The sequence below is a fragment of the Muscardinus avellanarius genome (assembly GCF_963383645.1).
Source record: "Muscardinus avellanarius genome assembly, chromosome: 3".
Taxonomy (NCBI): domain Eukaryota; kingdom Metazoa; phylum Chordata; class Mammalia; order Rodentia; family Gliridae; genus Muscardinus; species Muscardinus avellanarius.
The window spans coordinates 59,138,642-59,156,308 of record NC_137788.1 but is presented as its reverse complement, the minus strand read 5'-3'; positions in this window follow the sequence as shown (position 1 = coordinate 59,156,308).

Sequence of the window (17,667 nt, the reverse complement as noted above, 5' to 3'; positions counted from 1 at the left end):
TGGGGACAATGGTTTGAGAATGGATTAAATTCATTCCGTCGTGGATTGGTTCCCTTGGCAAGACTAAACGTTCTGTATAGGGATGTGAACCATGGTTTCCTATTGGCTGTTGACCAAGACGGCAGGATATAGCTCCCTCCCTCCCTCCCCTCCCCTCCCCTCCCCTCCCCTGCTGCAGACCCACCACATGGGCCTCATGCCCAAATGGTGTTGGAGTCAGAGGCTTGGAACACAGAACTGGGCTCACCTTGGACAGCGGGCCTGTCTTCACTTCACCTGAAAGCACAGAGCAGTTTCTACTTGGCCACTCAAAAGTCAGAATACACACACGAAATAACTAGCAGGCCGTGAGCTAGAATATGCTTTCTTCTTAGGTACATTTTATAGCAGGCAGGCAGTAATGTAGGCAGACAGACTAGAGTTCAGACCTTCCCTCAGCTACAGAGAGAGACACTGTAGACAGATTGGCTGAGTCTTGGTTTCCTCATCTCTTAAGTGAAGGAAATGCTGTTGTCTCACAAGATAGCTGTATGAGAGGAGCTTACACGATGAACTCAGCATGCGTTCAATAAATCATAGCTATGACTAGTTGCATTTTATGACCATTTCTAAAAACTTTTAAAGCCTTTTTTATTTTATTTATTTATTTATTTTTTTTATTTTTGGTGGTGGTACTGGGGGAGGAACCCAGAGGCTTTCTACCTCCGGGCTACACTCCCAGACCTTTTTTATATTTTATTTGGAAACAGGGTCTCACTAAGTAGCTGAGGCTGGCTTCGAACCCGTGTGATCCTCCTGTCTCAGCCTTTCAAGCGCAGGGATTACAGGCGTGCGCCACTGCGCCCGGCTAAAGCCTTTTTTAAAAGTAGCCCAATTCTCCAGCAAAAGTTTCTTCTTTAAGTCAAGTGGGAATTTGAGGGAAAATCAAAATATAGCAGCTACCAGCTCTCGAAAAGATCTACCTTAGCTGGGCGTGGCAGCATTGCTTGCAATCCCAGTACTTGGGAGGCTGAGACAAGAGGAGTATAGGTTCACAGCTAGCCTCAAAAACATAGTGAGGCCCTGCACAACTTAGGCCCTATTTCAAAAATAAAATGCCCCTGGGTTCAATCCCCATACCACAAAAAAAGAAAAAAAACAACTGCCTTGCAAAACTCATAAGTTGGGCTTTTGTTTTTGTTTTAGGTTTTTTTTGGAGGGATAGTACTGGGGATTAAACTCAGGGGTCTCCTATCTCTGAGCTATACCCCCAGCCCTATTTTGTATTTCTTGTTTTGAAACAGGGTCTCACTAAGTTATGGGTGGCCTCACTAAGTTGCTGATGCTGCCCTTGAACCTGTTATCCTGAATGTTCACTCTTTACAAAAGTCTTGGTTGCAGAGGCTGCAAGGCACAGGGGCTGAGGTCAGCGCCAGCCTGCCCACACTCAAATGCATCACCAAATGCCCAGGTGGCCTTGGGCAGGTAACTTGCCCTTTAAAGTTTCAACTTCTGTTGAATAGGGTTAACACTGCACAGTGTTATTGACAGAATTAAGTGAAATCATCTATATGAAATGCTTATCACAGGTGTGGCACACAGGAAGCCCTCACAACCTGATGGCTCTTAAGATAAGTGGTTAGAATCCCCACCTTACAGATAAGAATTTGCAGAACTTGCAGAATCGTTTGTGTGTGTGTGTGTGTGTGTGTGTGTGTGTGTGTGTGTGTGTGTAAGAGAGGGAGAGGGAGAGGGAGAGGGAGAGGGAGAGGGAGAGGGAGAGGGAGAGGGAGAGGGAGAGGAGAGAGAGAGAGAGAGAGAGAGAGAGAGAGAGAGAGAGAGAGAAGTGGCTTCATGAAGATACTCTAGCAAGTAAGTTGTTCTCAGTTTTGTTTAAAGAGAATCTAATAGCTTATTTGCTTATAAATGCTAAGCATAGTACCCAGGTAAACAAGCTATATTAATTAAGTTAAATAATTTTACATTTTTTTAGGCCTCATCACATCTCACCATTGAGGTTTGGATAACTGCCAGGCATAATCCCAGTACTTGGAGGTTGAGACAGGAGAATTTCGGTTCCAGAGAATTGCCTCAGCTACTTAGTGAAGCCCTCCGCAGCTTAAAAAGACCCTGCTTCAAAATAAAGAATAAAAAATAGGGCTGGGGGTATAGCTCAGAGGTAGAAGGCCCCTGGGCACCATCCCTAGTGCCACACACACAAAAAAAGTTTTGGATAACTGATTTTGCCACCAGATTAGGAGAAATTTATATATTATTTTATAAGGATCATGAAAATATGCAATCCTAGCTATATTTAGCTAAATGTTCTAAATTCAGTTTGTTTGGGTTTGGGGGGGGTACTTTCTTTGGATAAAGACCTACATAGGTTGTACCTTTGTGCAGCCCAAGAAGGTCTGAGAAGGGGATGAGACCTCCCATGGATAGACAGGATGACCCAACCTGGGGAGTGAGGCTTGGTCCAGGAGGTGTGGAGAGCTGGACCTCGACAGAGCTGGGATGCTGAGCTGGCCTTGCATGTAGTGCTACAAAAATTCCTTCAGCAGTAACTCTCTAGGACCTGACTGGGCAGTGAGCAGTCCTGAGGGGTCGAGCTGCATCCACCCTGCGTCTTCCTGACCATAAATGCTGTGCCAGGTACTGGTGTGTGTAGAGTGAGAACTACAGCATTACTGACGGGCTGGGTTTTGTCACTGTGTAACCCTTGGCTTTGGTGACTTATCCAGACAAGCAAGAAACCCACTCTTGGGTTGGGCCTGACTCACATCCTTTCCCAGTGATCTTTCTTTATATGAAATGTGAAATGTGGCTAGTTAGCTGGAAAGAGGGAAGTAGTTCAGCCTCGAGGGGCAGCTTAGGTCCCTGGCAGTTGGCAGGGCCTCTTCAGTTGGTTGGTGAGCAAATGTTTAACGAGCATCTGCCTGGCACTTGGGGCTGGAGGAGGGAGCTGTTGACCACTGGCCATCTTGCAGGCTTCCTTCCTGAGGCAGAGGCTTAGCCCGGTGGCCTTAAAGAAGCCACTGGAGTAAGTTTGTGGGAGCCACTTGCTAATGTACCCCTTAACCAGCGGGCCCACCTGGAACTAGTGGCAATTAATGATGCAGGAATTTCAAGGCCTTTTAGAGGAATAACTCCTTCCTATTCCCTGTAGCTAATGTGGTATTCCTAATTTCAGGGATTTTTTTTTTCCTACTATAAAGAGGACTGTTAGCCAGGCATGGTGGCACACATCTATAATCCCAGTACTTGGCAGACTGAGAGAAGAAGATCACAGGTTCAGGGATAGTCTCAGCAACTCAGTGATGATACCCTCAGCAACATAGTGAGACCTATTTCAAAATAAAGAATAAAAAGGGCTGGGGATATAGAGCAGAGGCAGAATACCCCCAGGTTAAATCCCAAGTACCAAAATAATAATAATAATAATAATAATAATAATAATAATAACAACAACAACAACAACAACAACAACAACAACAACAACAACATAAAGAGGATTCTCAAAATTTATATAGCTCATATCCCACAGCCACTGGATCTGGGCCTGAGCAAGGGAGGATTGACTTCACACCTCCAGGCTTTTCCTCTGCCCTGTTGTGTAGTCACCAAGCGTGGAAAGTCAGATTCGTTTCTCCCTCTGGAACAGGCTTTGGCCTCATGTGCCTGCTTTCTGTGTCTAGACAGCTCCCACTGGGGACTCTCAACCCTTTAAGTAGGGGGAAGGGAGACCCAGCGAGAAACTGCTGTCTGGGCTCCTTCCTGACCACCACCCTCTGCAGGGTAGAAAAGCCCCACCATTCCTACAGGAAGACTCAGACCTCCAGCGGCTTTGTGGTTGTTGGGAGAGAGGCCCTGCAAGGGGTAGGGGGAGCCCTGGGAGGCATCAGTGGCTGAAACAGACCCAGTGGAAAATTCTCCTTAAAAAAGAAAGAAAGAATATCTTTGAAACTGTATCAGCTTTGGCAGAACTGTAGCTCTGACCTCGAGTTTGGGGATAAAGGGCTGGCCAGTCTGCTGAAGCGGTCTCTTGCAGTGACCCTGCCCACGCGTCCCTTGCCTCCCCCTGCACAACAGAGCTGACACACGTTGCTAATCAGTCAGAGAGAAATGTGTGAAGAAGAAACAGGAGGGAGAGAGAGGCCTTTGTACAGGAATATCTTTGTGGCACTGTGCGAAATTCAGTGTGAAAATGAGGCTTTCAGTGAAATGCTGGCCAACGTCGTCCCCTGGAGGAGAACTAGAGAATCGTTTAAAACTTGCAAACCAGGCCCATGGTTTCTTCTGGAAAGATTGTCAGCCCCCAGTGAGCCAGGGCCATGAGAGGGGCTTGGTCTGTGAAGTTTTTTTTTTTTCTTTTTTCCCTTTATTTCTTTTTTGGGCAACCTGGTGACTAATTATAAATTAAAGGTTGAGTACTCTTGTATGCCCATTAAGAATAAAACGGTTAAAATGTCCCAGAGTCAAGGCTTATAATGATTAAATCTATAGTGGCCATTTTGCAAAGCCTCTGCCCCAGATGCAAGCTGTAGCTCAGCATCGCTAGTCTTATTGACCACACACTAACAGGATATCTATTATAAAGCCTAATTTACAACCATGCTGCCCGTGTTGAAATCCTTTTAGTTAGTCCTTTTAGTTTAAATTGTTTACATGGGTTTATTTACACTGACTGCGAACAAGCGCTTTCGGTCACAGGTTAATTAGTTAGTGGATATTTCACTGTTACTTCTTAAACCTTTTGGGGATTTGGCAGTTTTGTTTGTTATTGTTTTAGAGTTTTGGGTTTTTTGTTTTTTGGGTGTTTTGTTTAGTTTTTAATCTCTTATACTGGGGATTGAACCCAGGGGTATTCTATCGCTAGCCTATACCTCTAGAACTTTTTTTTTTTTTTGGTGGTACTGGGGTTCCTGGAAGCCCTTCTACCTCCAGGCTACACTCCCAGACCAATTTTTACATTTTTATTTGGAAACAGGGTCTCCTAAGCCAGTGCGCACGGCTGGCTTTGAACCTGCGCGATCCTCCTGTCTCTGCCTCCCAAGCGCGGGGATTACAAGCGTGTGCCACCACGCCCGGCAAGAACTTTTTAAATTTTTAAAACAGGGTCTCCCAAATACTGGGATCACAGATATGCAACACCGTGCCCAGCTACACTTTTTGTGGTTTTGTTTTTTGTTTTTGTTTTTTTTTTTGTTTTTTTTGTTTTTTTGTTTTAAAGAAAAATGCAAGCCAGGTGTGGTGGTGCACTCTTATAAACCCAGCATTCAGGAGGCTGAAACAGGATTGTGGTTCACAGCCAGCCTCAGCAACTTAGTGAACTAGGTAGCTTAGTGAGCTGCTTCTTTGCAACTCAATAAGACCCTGTTTTAAAATACAGAATTAAAAAAAAAATAGGGCTAGGAGTGTAGCTCGGAGGTAGAATGCTCCTGGGTTCCATCCCCAGTACCCCCCCACACACACACACACACAAATGCAAAGCAGGCTCACAATGGTTGAAAATGGTTGAAATATAACAACCTTCTCATATACTTCATCTTCTGTTAAACTAGGATTCTCTCCTGACACCTTTATTAAACCGTTGTTAATCACTCAGTTGCTTTTATTTATCAGCAGTGATTGAATTATGAGGGCCCACTGTGTCCCCTGAAAATGGAGCCTTCATAGAAAAATCCTCATTCACTGTCTTTTGTTGGGCGGGCAGTAGTTCCCATCACTGGACACATGTGTTTATCATCCTCATTGTTCAGGATCTTCATCCCACAGGAGGACGATACAATCACAGTGTTTATGTTGGTGATGCTGTTAGTGGTTTGTTGTCTATGTGCTCCGAGCCCCGAGGTCCACTTCAGTACATGAGGGGTGCACTGTAATGAGCGTGTTTTTACTCAGAGATCAGGTTAATTGCTTATTTGGGACTGTTTATCGGATGAAAGAGAAGAATGTGAACATGTCCTGTAGGTTACTGGGAATTATTTTTCAATATTTGACAAGAGCATCTAAGAATAGATAACCTTATCTATCTGGTCTACCTTAATTTTTCATCTGCAAAATCAAAAGTTTGTACCTTATGTGAAATTAAAGGGTTTCATCTCATGCAAAGAATAAAAGGTGGTTTTCTTTTTCTTTTTTTTAACAGTATTGTGTGTTATTTTCCCCCAAGTGTTTGGAAACCTGGTGCCATAAGCTTTAAACGGGCTTTATTTGGGGCTGAAGGAATGTGTTGTTCCCAGGATGCGTTCCTGGGGGACTCCCTTTTTTTTTTTTTTTTTTTTTTTTTTGCCTCTGGACTCACTCTGACAAATCCAGAGGTAGGCCTCAGAGAGCTGCAATTCCTGCTGGACCAGATGAGTCCAAAGCACAGGGTGGTGTGTGTGCGTGTGTGCACGCACGCGTGCATGTGTGCACCCATCTTTTTGCCTGAGGCCACAGCTACCACCCCTGTCATTTAAAGGGGAATACACATGCATATGCATGTACACGCATACACACACATACACATACACAGTCATTTATTGCCTTTCTCTCTTCTTGGGCATCTATCCCTTTTCCACTCTTGAAAGTGGCCATTAATGTAATGTTGAGACAGCCTGATTCACTAATGGTCCCTTGATGTCAGGTAATTGCAAGGCTGAACGGAGCAGCCTTGGAATGGTATGTAAATTCCCCCTAATTTCAGAACATTTTCAGGCTTTCATTATTATTCACAAATTACACCACGCTAGAGTTTTGACTCTGCTAACTAGGACAGGCAGGGTGGAGAGGAACAGCAGGCTTTGGAAATGGTACCTGGGACAGGTCAGGATAGAGATTAGTATTTTTAGTAAGAGCAGTGTTTTGCAGACATTTTGATGGGATTTTATGGTAAACACAGATATTCCTTGGCATATGCAGGAGATGACTCCAGGACCTCCTTGTTCTCCACAGATAGAAAAATCTATAGTCTCAAGTTCCCTATATGAAATGGCATAGTATTGCCGGGTGTGGTGGTACGTGCTTGTAATTCCAGTACTTAGGAGGCTGAGACAAAAGGATCACAGGTTTTCAAGGCCAGCCTCAGCGACTTGTGAGGCCCTCCATAACTTAATGAGACCCTGTTTCAAAATAAAGAATAAAAAATAGGGCTGGGGGGTGTAGCCCAGAGATAGAATGCTCCTGGTTTCAATCCTCAGTACTGCAAAAAGAAAAGAAAAGAAATATGACATTTACATATAGCCTCCACAATCTTCCTCTATACTTTTAATCTAGATTGCCTTTAATGTATTTAATATCTAATGCAACATAATCACTGTGCAAACAGTTGCTATATATTGTATTGTTTAGGGAATTATGTCTCCCATGTTCAGTACAAATTCAGGCAATTTTATTTCTTTGAATATTTTCTATCTACAGTGAGTTGAATCTGCAAAATAGAATCCATGGATACTAGGGGCCCACAGCCCTGTGAGATGAAATTGGAGAGACAGCTGAGGCCCCACTCTTTTCCTCTTGAGGTCCCCAGCTCCAGCCACACCAGGTCCTCTGTCCTTCTCAAAGAAGGAGGCGTGTCCCTTGTACCTAGAGCACTCCATCCTGACACCAGCCTGCGTATTTTGCATCCCTTACCACACTCTGTATTCTCTTGTCTATGTCTTAAGTGGAGATCCTTATCTAGAATATTGGCCCAGAATAGACTAGATATTTACTGAATGAACACACAATATAACAAATGAATGTGCTCAGGGTCACAGAGGAACAAAACCTTTTGTAACCATGTTTTAAGAAGAAAGCCATTTAAACAACAATGCAGTACTATTTGTCTTTCTGAATTAAAATACGTTTTCTGCCCTGTTATTATACAAGGCCAGGTACTCTTGGGCAGAATAGGCACTCATCCCTTGTTAGATTGAAAATCAATAGTATTTTTGAAAGTAAGTTGTTAATAAAATATCAACAGCCTTAATTCTTTTAAGCAAAGATATTAATATAAAAATTATTAGAGAAAAATCAATAGGAGATAAGCAGCTGACAGGAGGATTCAATTTAGAATTATAGCAAAATTACAAAAACAACCCAAAATTCTACAACAAGGTATGCTTGTGTAAAATGGAATCTCACGTCGGGCGTGGTTGCACATGCTTGTAACCCCCAGCATTTGGGAGGCTGACAAGAAGATCATGGTTCGAGGACAGCCTCAGCTACTTAGTGAGGCTCTTTGCAACTCAGTGAAACCCTGTTTTAAAATAAAGAATAAAAATATAGGGCTGGGGGTGTAGCTCAAAGGTTGAATTCTCCTGGGTTCCATCCCCACTACTGCAAAAAAATAAAAGGAATCTCACTCCAGTGATTAAAAACGATGCATATTCATGTCTGTGATGTTCCTGCCAAAACTGCATGCCTTGCATCTCATCAAGAAGAAATAACAGGCAGACCCAAACTGAAGGGCATGCTACCACGTAACTAGCCCTGCTCTTAAAAAATAACAACATTGTGATATACAACAAAAGACTTAGAAAGTATTTCAGGTTAAAGAAGACTATAAGACATGACAGTTGAGCATACATAACTCTGAATTTTCTTTTGCTATAAAAGACATTATCAAGACAACTGCCTGATAATATAAATAAGGTTGTATATTAGATAACAATGCTACATCTGTGTTAATTTCCTAATTTGGCTAATTGTAACATGATTATATAAAAGAACTCCTTATTTGTAGGAAATGCATGCTAAAGAATTGAGGTAAAATAACATCATGTTACCACAGACGCACGCAATCCTCCTGTCTCAGCCTCCTAAGTACTGGGATTATAGGTATGCATCACCACACCCAGCTTCTTGTTTCCATTTTAACATTTTATGCATTTATCTATCTTTAATAACATGGAGTTTTGTAAAAATTAAGAGGAAAAAACTTTTTTTTTTTTTTTTGCGGGTCTGAGGATAGAACTTGGTGGCATTAGACCTCCTACCTCCGAGCTACATCCTCTGCCCTATTGTTTGTTTGTTTGTTTTTCTCTTTATTTTGAAACAGGGTCTCATTAAGTTGCAGAGGGCCTCACTAAGTAACTGAGGCTGTCCGCGAACCTCGATCTAAAGGAGTCTTAGTCTTTGTGTCTTTACCACCATGTGCTTCATTCTAGTAGGACAATGCCTGTACATGTATGTATTCATGCATGCATAGATATATACTGTTAATTTGGATTTTAAATGTCCCTCAGAGGTTTATATATTAAAGGCTTGGTCCCCAGTATAGCAATGTTCAGAGGTAGGACCTCCGGAGGGTGATTAGATCGTGAAGGCCTGACCTCATAAATGAATTGATTCATTTATAGATTCATACCTTAATTGGCTATTGGACAGTGGTAGAAACTTCAAGAGGTGGGGCCAGAGTGGAGCAAATAGGTCATTGTTGGCATAACTTTAAACGAGGTCCCTCCCTCTCTCTCTCTTTCCTGGCTTCATGAGGTGAGCAGCTTTAATATATCACGTGCCACCAAAACAATGGAACCAAATGACCATGGACCGAGGAGCCAAGCTTTTAAGTTATTCATGTCAAGTATTTTGTCACGGTGATAGAAAACGACTAACGATATACAGCTTTGAAATTTTCTTTTTAATGATATTTTTGAGAGAAGTCCTAGACGAGCAAGAGTTCAGCAAGATGGCCTCATAAGCCTCTTCCAACCTTGGAATTCCCTGCCTTCTTGTCAGTTCTTTGGGAGCCAGTACCCCCCTGTGATCCAGACGTGGTGCCAGGTGTTGAGTGCACAAAGACGTGCAAGCCACCTCATTTCATCATAGGGATGTTCACGGTCCACAGGAGTAGATAAGTCAGTATTATGATCTGTGCTGGTCACTGTGAATGCTGTAGTTCCTATTATGGACAGACTTCAGTTGGTGTGAGGTGAGGTGGTAGGCGAGGTATAAGGAGAGGCGTTGATCCCTAGACCTAGACATTTACATGAGACCTTGCCATCCAGAGGAGAGCAGAGCATTCTCGGCCGGCTATCCCAGCACACCTAGTGTGTGTCCTCACCATGGCCCACTGGAGTTTGTTTCTGGAGGCCAGATATGGGAGGGAGAGGCTTACAAGACCTGGGGAGCTGATTCTGCTTTCCCCTGCTAAAAGGGAGTGGGATGTGCAAAGGCTGCTTTCTGTGGTCCTGGAGCAGATCCCTGATTGAATTCTGTGCTCCTATTGGTAGACAGAAGTTGGCCTCCTTGCCCCCACTGTGGAAAGCAAACGTGCCATAAAAAGAATGTGATTGGGGGGAGTGGCGGTACCACGTTGGAGAGTTTGCTGATATCTTGCATACACAGCTGAACGGCTAGGATGGACTTTATTTATTGGGAATCATAAATAAAACCAAGAGGCCATGCCTACCTGGCAGCAGTTGGCTTTTGAGAGAGACAGACAGACAGACAGAGAAAGATCTGGAGATCCAGAGTTATCCCAGAGCAATGTTGTACTCCCGGTTTCCATGGACAGTAACTCATCCTGGAACCACTTGCTTAGGCCTGTTACCCATTCCCATCATGAGAGCCCGAGGACTCCAGTACATACATTTTTTAAACCTACTTTGTAACTTAATCAGAACTGTGCTTAAGAATCCTACAGTGGAGGTAGGTTGAACTCCTCATTTATCTTAGAATCTTTCAGATCATTTTATAGATGTCTCATAGGTTGTTAGAAGGTTGCAGATGGGAAGGCAAGATAGAGCGCATAGTAAGGATTCAGTAACTGCCACTCATTATCCACAAGCACAGTGAATGAAGAGGGAGCGTGAGAGTTTTGATCAGTAGACCTGGTTGCTCTAGCCCTATCTCTATCCCAAGATCCTAGCAGTGAAAATAAATTGAGCTGCAAAGAGGCTTTAGGTGTTGTGCTGGGGATGTGGCCCAGGGGTAGGTAGAGCGCTTGCCAGCCGTTCACAAGGCCCTGGGTTTGGTCCTCAGCACTTAGAAAAAGAAAAAAAAATGTAATAAATAATTTGAGAAATCTTTTAGAATCTAGTACAATAACTTCATTGTCAAAAACTTGGAGCCTAGCAAGGCAGAAGAGCTCTAAATTTATTACCCTTCATTAAATGGTCCCCCACTAGCCAGGCATGGTGGTGCACACTTGTAATCCCAGCACTTAGGAGGATGAGACAGGAGGATTGCACAGGTTCGAAGCCAGCCTCAGCTACTTGGTGAGGTCTCAGCAACTTAGTGAGACCCTGTTCCCAAATATAGTATAAAATAGGTCTAGGAGTGCAGCCGAGAGGTAGAAAGGCCCCTGAGTTCCACCCTCAGTACCAATAAATAATAAATAGTCCCCCACTCATTTTAGAAGCAAGAATAGCGATCACTTTCTCATCCGATTGTTTCATAGATGAGGCGAGTTGGCATGTGTCAGGCTCTTAGCGAGGTATCTCTCTGGCCCAGAATAAGTCCTCAGTGCAAGTGAGCTAGTGTCATTATTGCTGCCTGCCTGTTTATCTTCTCATTCAATGGTGAGGACAGACTTGTCCCGCTTGCTTATTGTTACATCCCCACCCCTTTGGCACAGTGCCTGCCGTGTTGATGACTGCAGGAAGTATTCTCCTGTGGGTAGAACTTAGGAGAGTCTGACTGAGAGCACGTGCTGTGACTCCACGGCCCTGCTCTTCAGCCAGGTTCCAGGTTGGCTTTGACTTTGGCAAGTTGCTTCATCTCTCTGCACTTCCGTGTCACCTTGAACATGATGCGTCCGGCCACCCTGGCCCTGAGCATCAAGTCTGTTTGTTGTACAAAAATACTGGCCTGCCAGCGTTTGGGAAAAACTATGCTTATATCTGGCCACTAGGTGTCGTGGTTGGTCAAGTATCAGAGAAAGGGGGGAAAAAAAAAGCATTGCCTGATTGCCTAGATTGTCGGGAAGGAGCTGCCTCTGGATGAGTTGGCTGGGTTGCCCTGGGGAGACAGGGAGTTGCCCCAGGATTTGCAGAACGTGGACTTGGAGCCAAGTCTCAGTTAGAGCCCACAGTGCTGCTCACACCCGCGAGGACCTGGGACACACTGGAACTTCAGAGGACCCTCGTTCCAGCAAATGCATGTAACATACTCAGCATTTCACCACAATGGAGAAAGTGCTCCACAGGGTTAGCGGGATACAAGGGCTACTTCTGGCTGTTGATGCTGTGAAATGCTGCCTTTCCATTCCCCGCCAAGCCAGCGGGCAGAGCAGCCAGAGCCTGCAGGCTGCGTGCCTTGCTCGTGTTCACAAAGCCACATCTTTAACAGCCCCTTAAATGATAGAGTAGACGCCTCCGCACCAGTTTAACCCGCAGCTCCTGGAGTATAGTCTGCACAGAGCCTAGAGTCCGGGAAGCTGGGACTCAGGATGTCACAAAATGTCCCTTGCTTAAATCATTCGAGGAGAAGATCTCTTTGTTGCCTGGGCCATGATTCAGATCTGGATGTCTTATTTTTAGAATAATTTCAGGAGACTCTTCTAGGAATAATAATTGCTGCACACTTCGTACGTGCAAGGTGCTACACTAAGCCCCACACATACATGATTCCACTGAATCCTCACAGCAGCCTTATGAGAGGAGGTATAGCTATTACACCATTGTATAGATGAGGAAATTGAGCTTCATGTCATAGTAACAAGCAACAGGCATTAAACACTTCCTGTAGGTCAGGCACTCTTCTAAGAGCTCTAAGTACCATTCGCAGAATAACCTATAAGGAAGGAACTATTACTACCTGCATTTTACAGATGTGGACCTGGAGGCTCAGTGAGGCTATCTAGCTGTGCCAGGGTCACTTGGGGAAAGAGGAGAAGAATCAGAACACAAACCTAGAGTGCTTTTCCTTTCAACCACTGTGCTCTACTGTGTCCTGTGGTCCTTTGTATGCAGTACAGACTTGATAGATGTTTATTGAGTGGCATGGTTAAGAGACTATAATTAGCCAACACAGAAGACTCACTGAGCAGGAGCAGGCCTGACACTCCTACTATCCCAAGCCACGCCTCTGCCAGCCTCCATTAGTATTATGGGATACCTGTGCTGCCCTGAGAGCTGGTTTTCTCCATCAGAGCCATCAGGATGGGGCTGTCATCATAGCACGTGTTTTCAGGAAGAACTTCCACAGGGCACATCTTAGCTCACTCTCCTCACTTCACATTTTTCTAGCAAAGACATTTCTTGGGTTTGTTTATTCCAGAACAGTTGTGTCCACCGTTGTCCCTGCAGCCTCACAAAGCCAGGGCTGAGGTTTCCAGGGTGTTGAATCCAGCCCCAAGTTGCTGTGTGCACAGGTCGCCCACTCATCCCGGGTCAGGACACTCCCCACCGGGCTGATGCCAGGGAGTTTGAGGCTTCAGGACCCCCTACACAGGTCAGGCAGCTGGCTGCCGGCACCAGGCAGTAGCAGTCGGCCGTCATGGCAGTACCTCTACAGCCTGAGGAGCGAAAGCAGGACTCGGGCCATATGAATCACACTCTGGGTATGTAATTCAGTCCCAGGAGTTTGGGTGCTTGTTCTTTTTAATGTGTCTCTGTAATAGGAAACCCAGACACAGCCAGACTAAAGCTTCGTCAGACTTCAGACTCCGAGCCCTGTGGCCTATTTTCCTAGCCCACTCCTCCAATTTCACGTACAGACTTGAGCCACCTTGAATCCTCCTGAGCTCTCCCGAGCATCCTGGGACCCCAATTCCACTTTCTCAGAGAAAGCAGAACTCCCCTTCCTCTAAGTGCAAGACTGTTTTCTATGATAGCCCAGATCGCACATATCCAAGGAGACCCACGCAGGGCTCGGAGCTGCTGGAAGGCTGGTGATGTGCCGTCGGTGGAGCAGAGTGCCCAAGAAGGCAGGTGACGCGGTGTCACTGCCGCCCAGGCCTTCCAGCCCTGCTGCGCCTCGCTCACCTTCCCACCTGCACGTGCACAGTTGGAGACAGGTTGATGTCTGCCTGTCCTCAGAAGGCCAGTGGACATCTGAGCAACAGCAGGGGTTGAGTGACAGGCCAGAGGAGATCAGAGGCTCAGGCAGATGTCTTCCTTTCTCCTTCCTGCAGCAGTTCTTGCTATCTGTGCTCTCCTAATGGCGCACTTAGAAAAGCCAGACAGTGAGCTGTGTGTGGTGGCACACGCTCATGATCCCAGCATTTGGGAGGCTGAGACAGGAGGATCACGGTTCATAGACAGACTCAGCTATTTAGTGAAGCCCTCTGCAACTCAGTGAAAACCTGTTTCAAAATAAAGAATAAAAAATAGGACTGGGGGTGTAGCTTGGAGGTAGAATGCCCCTGGGTTCCATCCCCAGTACCGCAAAAAAAAAAAAAAAGAGAGAGAGAGAGAAAGAAGGAAGGAAGGAAGGAAAGAAGGAAAGAAAGAGGAAAGGAAAGAAATCCAGACAGTAGAATGGAGGAAGGTGCTCATGGCTGGAGGCTCTAGACAGCCCAGAGGCTTGTAAACCTCAGATCACCCCCACAGGCCTGTGATTCAGAGAGGAAAAGGTCCAGCCTCTTTGATGGAACTGTTGGAGGAGACCTGGTCCATGGAGAATAAGAGACAGAGGCCAGAGTAGGATATAACAGGTCTCTAAATTCACCAGTGAAGCCCAGTAAGCAAAGCTCTGTATCTGAGGCCCAAATGTCATCATCATACCGATTATATAGCCTCTGTGGGACAGGATTTGATTGGATCAACAGTAGGCAGGGGTACTAATACAGGGGCTCGGATCAGGTTTCATTTCCACTTCCTGAGCTAGATTTCCTGTATTAGCCTCCACATGGCTGGGATGGGTGGCACCATCCTATGCTCCTGTCTCAGGACTTGTGAAAAAAATTTGAGAAATGGCTACTTGAGATGCTCAGAGGAGTTAGTAGCTCAGGATGAGGAGGTGAAGCTTACACACACAAATGCACACAATCAATCACTCAGTCTCCCTCTCTCTTCAATGAGAGTTTCTTGCTTCAACAGTACCAGCCTTCAAACAAAAAATATTTACAACCACTGGGTCCTACAGTGATGCCTGCTCCCGGTCTTGAACCTCCCTCTGGTACCCAGAGCTGTCACCACTGGGCCTAGCATCATTACTCCACAGTGAATTATGGTTGTGGACCCCCAGCAGGTCTCTCAGACTTCAGCCTTGTCCCTCCCACTGCTGGGGCAGTGGAATAGGCATTTTATAAAATGTAAGCCTGGTTGTGGTCTCTTCCTTATTTTTTTCTTCCCCTCTCTTTGATTGGTGAGCTTTCCCTTTGTGCTGAGATATAACTAGATGTTCTTCTGGGAGGTCTTTCCCACTTACCACCTCTGTTCCTGAAATCTCTGCTGTAACCTTGATCTTACCTCTTAGAACATTGATCATATTGCTGTTGTTGTTGTTGTTATTGATATTGGAGATTGAATGGAGAGGCATTTTACCGTTGAGCTATAGCCCAGCCCTATTTTATTTATTTATTTTTAGAAGTAGGATGTCATTAAGTTGCGAAGGCTGGCCTCAAACCTGTGATCCTCTTATATTAGCCTCCCAAGTACTGGGATTACAGGCCCAGTTTATCTCACTGCTTTGAAATTGTTTTACCTCCTACCCAAGCCCTGGACTCTTAGCCCCTTGAGGACAATGGATCTGTCTGGTCCGTGGTCACAACCCAAGGGCCCAGCACAAACAAGGTGGGCCTTCAGCACTGGTTCCTGTACTTCACTGCATGATACAAGCTCTCTTTTCCATGTTATGCTTTTGTCTCTCAGTGGTATCAAGGCTCTCATATAAACAAACAGAAACTTACCACTGCTGATGTCCCAGGACCAGGATATATTTAGCACAGTTTGTTGATGATTACTGCTCATTGTCATGACCTGAGGACATTGTAAAAGTCTTAAGTGCTCTTGACTCATCAGAGGCAAATTAAATTATTCATTCAGCAAACATTTTGAGCACGCGCTTTGCATAAGCATGTGTCCAGTACAGTGAGTTGTCTGGGGACGGGTACAATAGGGTTTGCCCCGAGAGTAGACCATATAGCCTGTATGTGTCTTCCTATGTTGCACATAAAAAAATAAAGAAGTAAAGAAACAAAGTTAGCTCAGGAAGAAGGCTCATGGTGAGGGCAGTGGTACCTGGATGGAGAAGACAGTGGTGGCTCATCATTCAAGCACGGCGTCGGGGCGGAGGGGGTGACACAAGCTCCGGATGTGTCCAGTGCAGACCTGCTCTCCCCAAGCCCCCAGTCCAAAGGAGAAAGATTTGTACTGAAACACCTGTAAGAGAAAATAGGGAGTGAGAAAATGCCCAAGAAATTGTATCCTTTTCAACTGTAAGTACAGAAAACCCAACTCCAAATGCCTTAACCCAAAAGGGAACTTCTCTCATATACACAGAAGCTCATGTGTGGTCTGTCTTCAGTTTACTAACTTGACAGCTCAGTGGCAAGATCTTTTCATTTCAGACTGTCAGCCTGCTCGCCTCGTAGGTATAGAAAGGCTGCGGGCATCCCATTCCTTCCTACCAGAGCCAAGGCAGGTAAAGAACTGCTATTGTACATCTGTCTTTGGAGATGGAGAGACCTTTTGGAAGAACCCCTCAACCAAATTCTCTCCTCATGCCTCATGAGTCAGAACCAAGAAACATGCCCACCCTAACCTCACCCCAGACGAATGGGCTGGGCCTGCTCACGTGGCCTAGACCCCTCTGCATTTACCCGAGTCACGTGACAGGAGTGTCATACAGAGGGGAAAGGGGAGCCGAGGGCAGTGGGCAGGTGTCAGGCTAGATGCCTGCCAGGAGAGAATCGTTAAGAACCTTACCGTGCTCCCAGGAGAGCACAGTGGGCCCTCCTGGAGTTTGCTTCCAACGGAGAAGCCCACAAGCATGTGTGACGGTGATCTGATAGCACCTCAGCCAGCTTCCTGGAGGAAGTGATGTCCAAGTCACAAAAGGAATTTAGAGAGGGGAGGGACACAGGATTTCCTTCAGTGAATTCACTCTGGCTGTGACCAATGGATTGGAGATCCCCTGCAGAGCAGGGATCCCTGCAGAGCGGGGATCCAGCATGAACTGCTCACAGTCCTGAGGGAAGTGGCAGTGGGGATAAAGACCTTCTATTTGAGAAAGACCCACAAGGCAGAGTGAGCAGGACCTGGGACAACAGAAGGGGTGCCATGGAGGGAGAAGGGGTGACTCCGGGGTGCCTGGCTTGGGCGATGCCATTCCCTGAGCTGGGGACCACTGCAGTAGGTAGAGGTCTGTGGTCTGTGGTGGGGACAGGAATGATGAGTTCATGGGTGGCTGAGCTGAGTGTGTGGGAGGTGGGCAGGGTGGAATGAGCTGAAGAGGTGCTGAGGAATATGAAGCCACACTTGATCTTCTAGAGGACTTGTGCAGAGACGGAGGAGAGGAAAAACCAGGGGCAAAGGCAGGGAGGCCGCAGCTCTCCCCGCCCTGCAGAGACATCAGGTTGTCCTATGTGATGGTAATATGGGTCACACAGATGGACTAGAGGAGAGGGTGAGGGGACATGCAGAGTGACATGCCTGCCCTGGGCGCAGCAGCCTCACACGAGGAGCCGCGATCACCTGTTTTCAGCCTGGCAGCGTGCCCACACACACTGCCACACACTGTGCACACAGAGGCCGCCCCACACAGAAACTGGATGTAGCTCCATGGTAAAGGGCTTGCCTGGCATGCGCAATGCCCAGGGTTCGATCCCTAGTG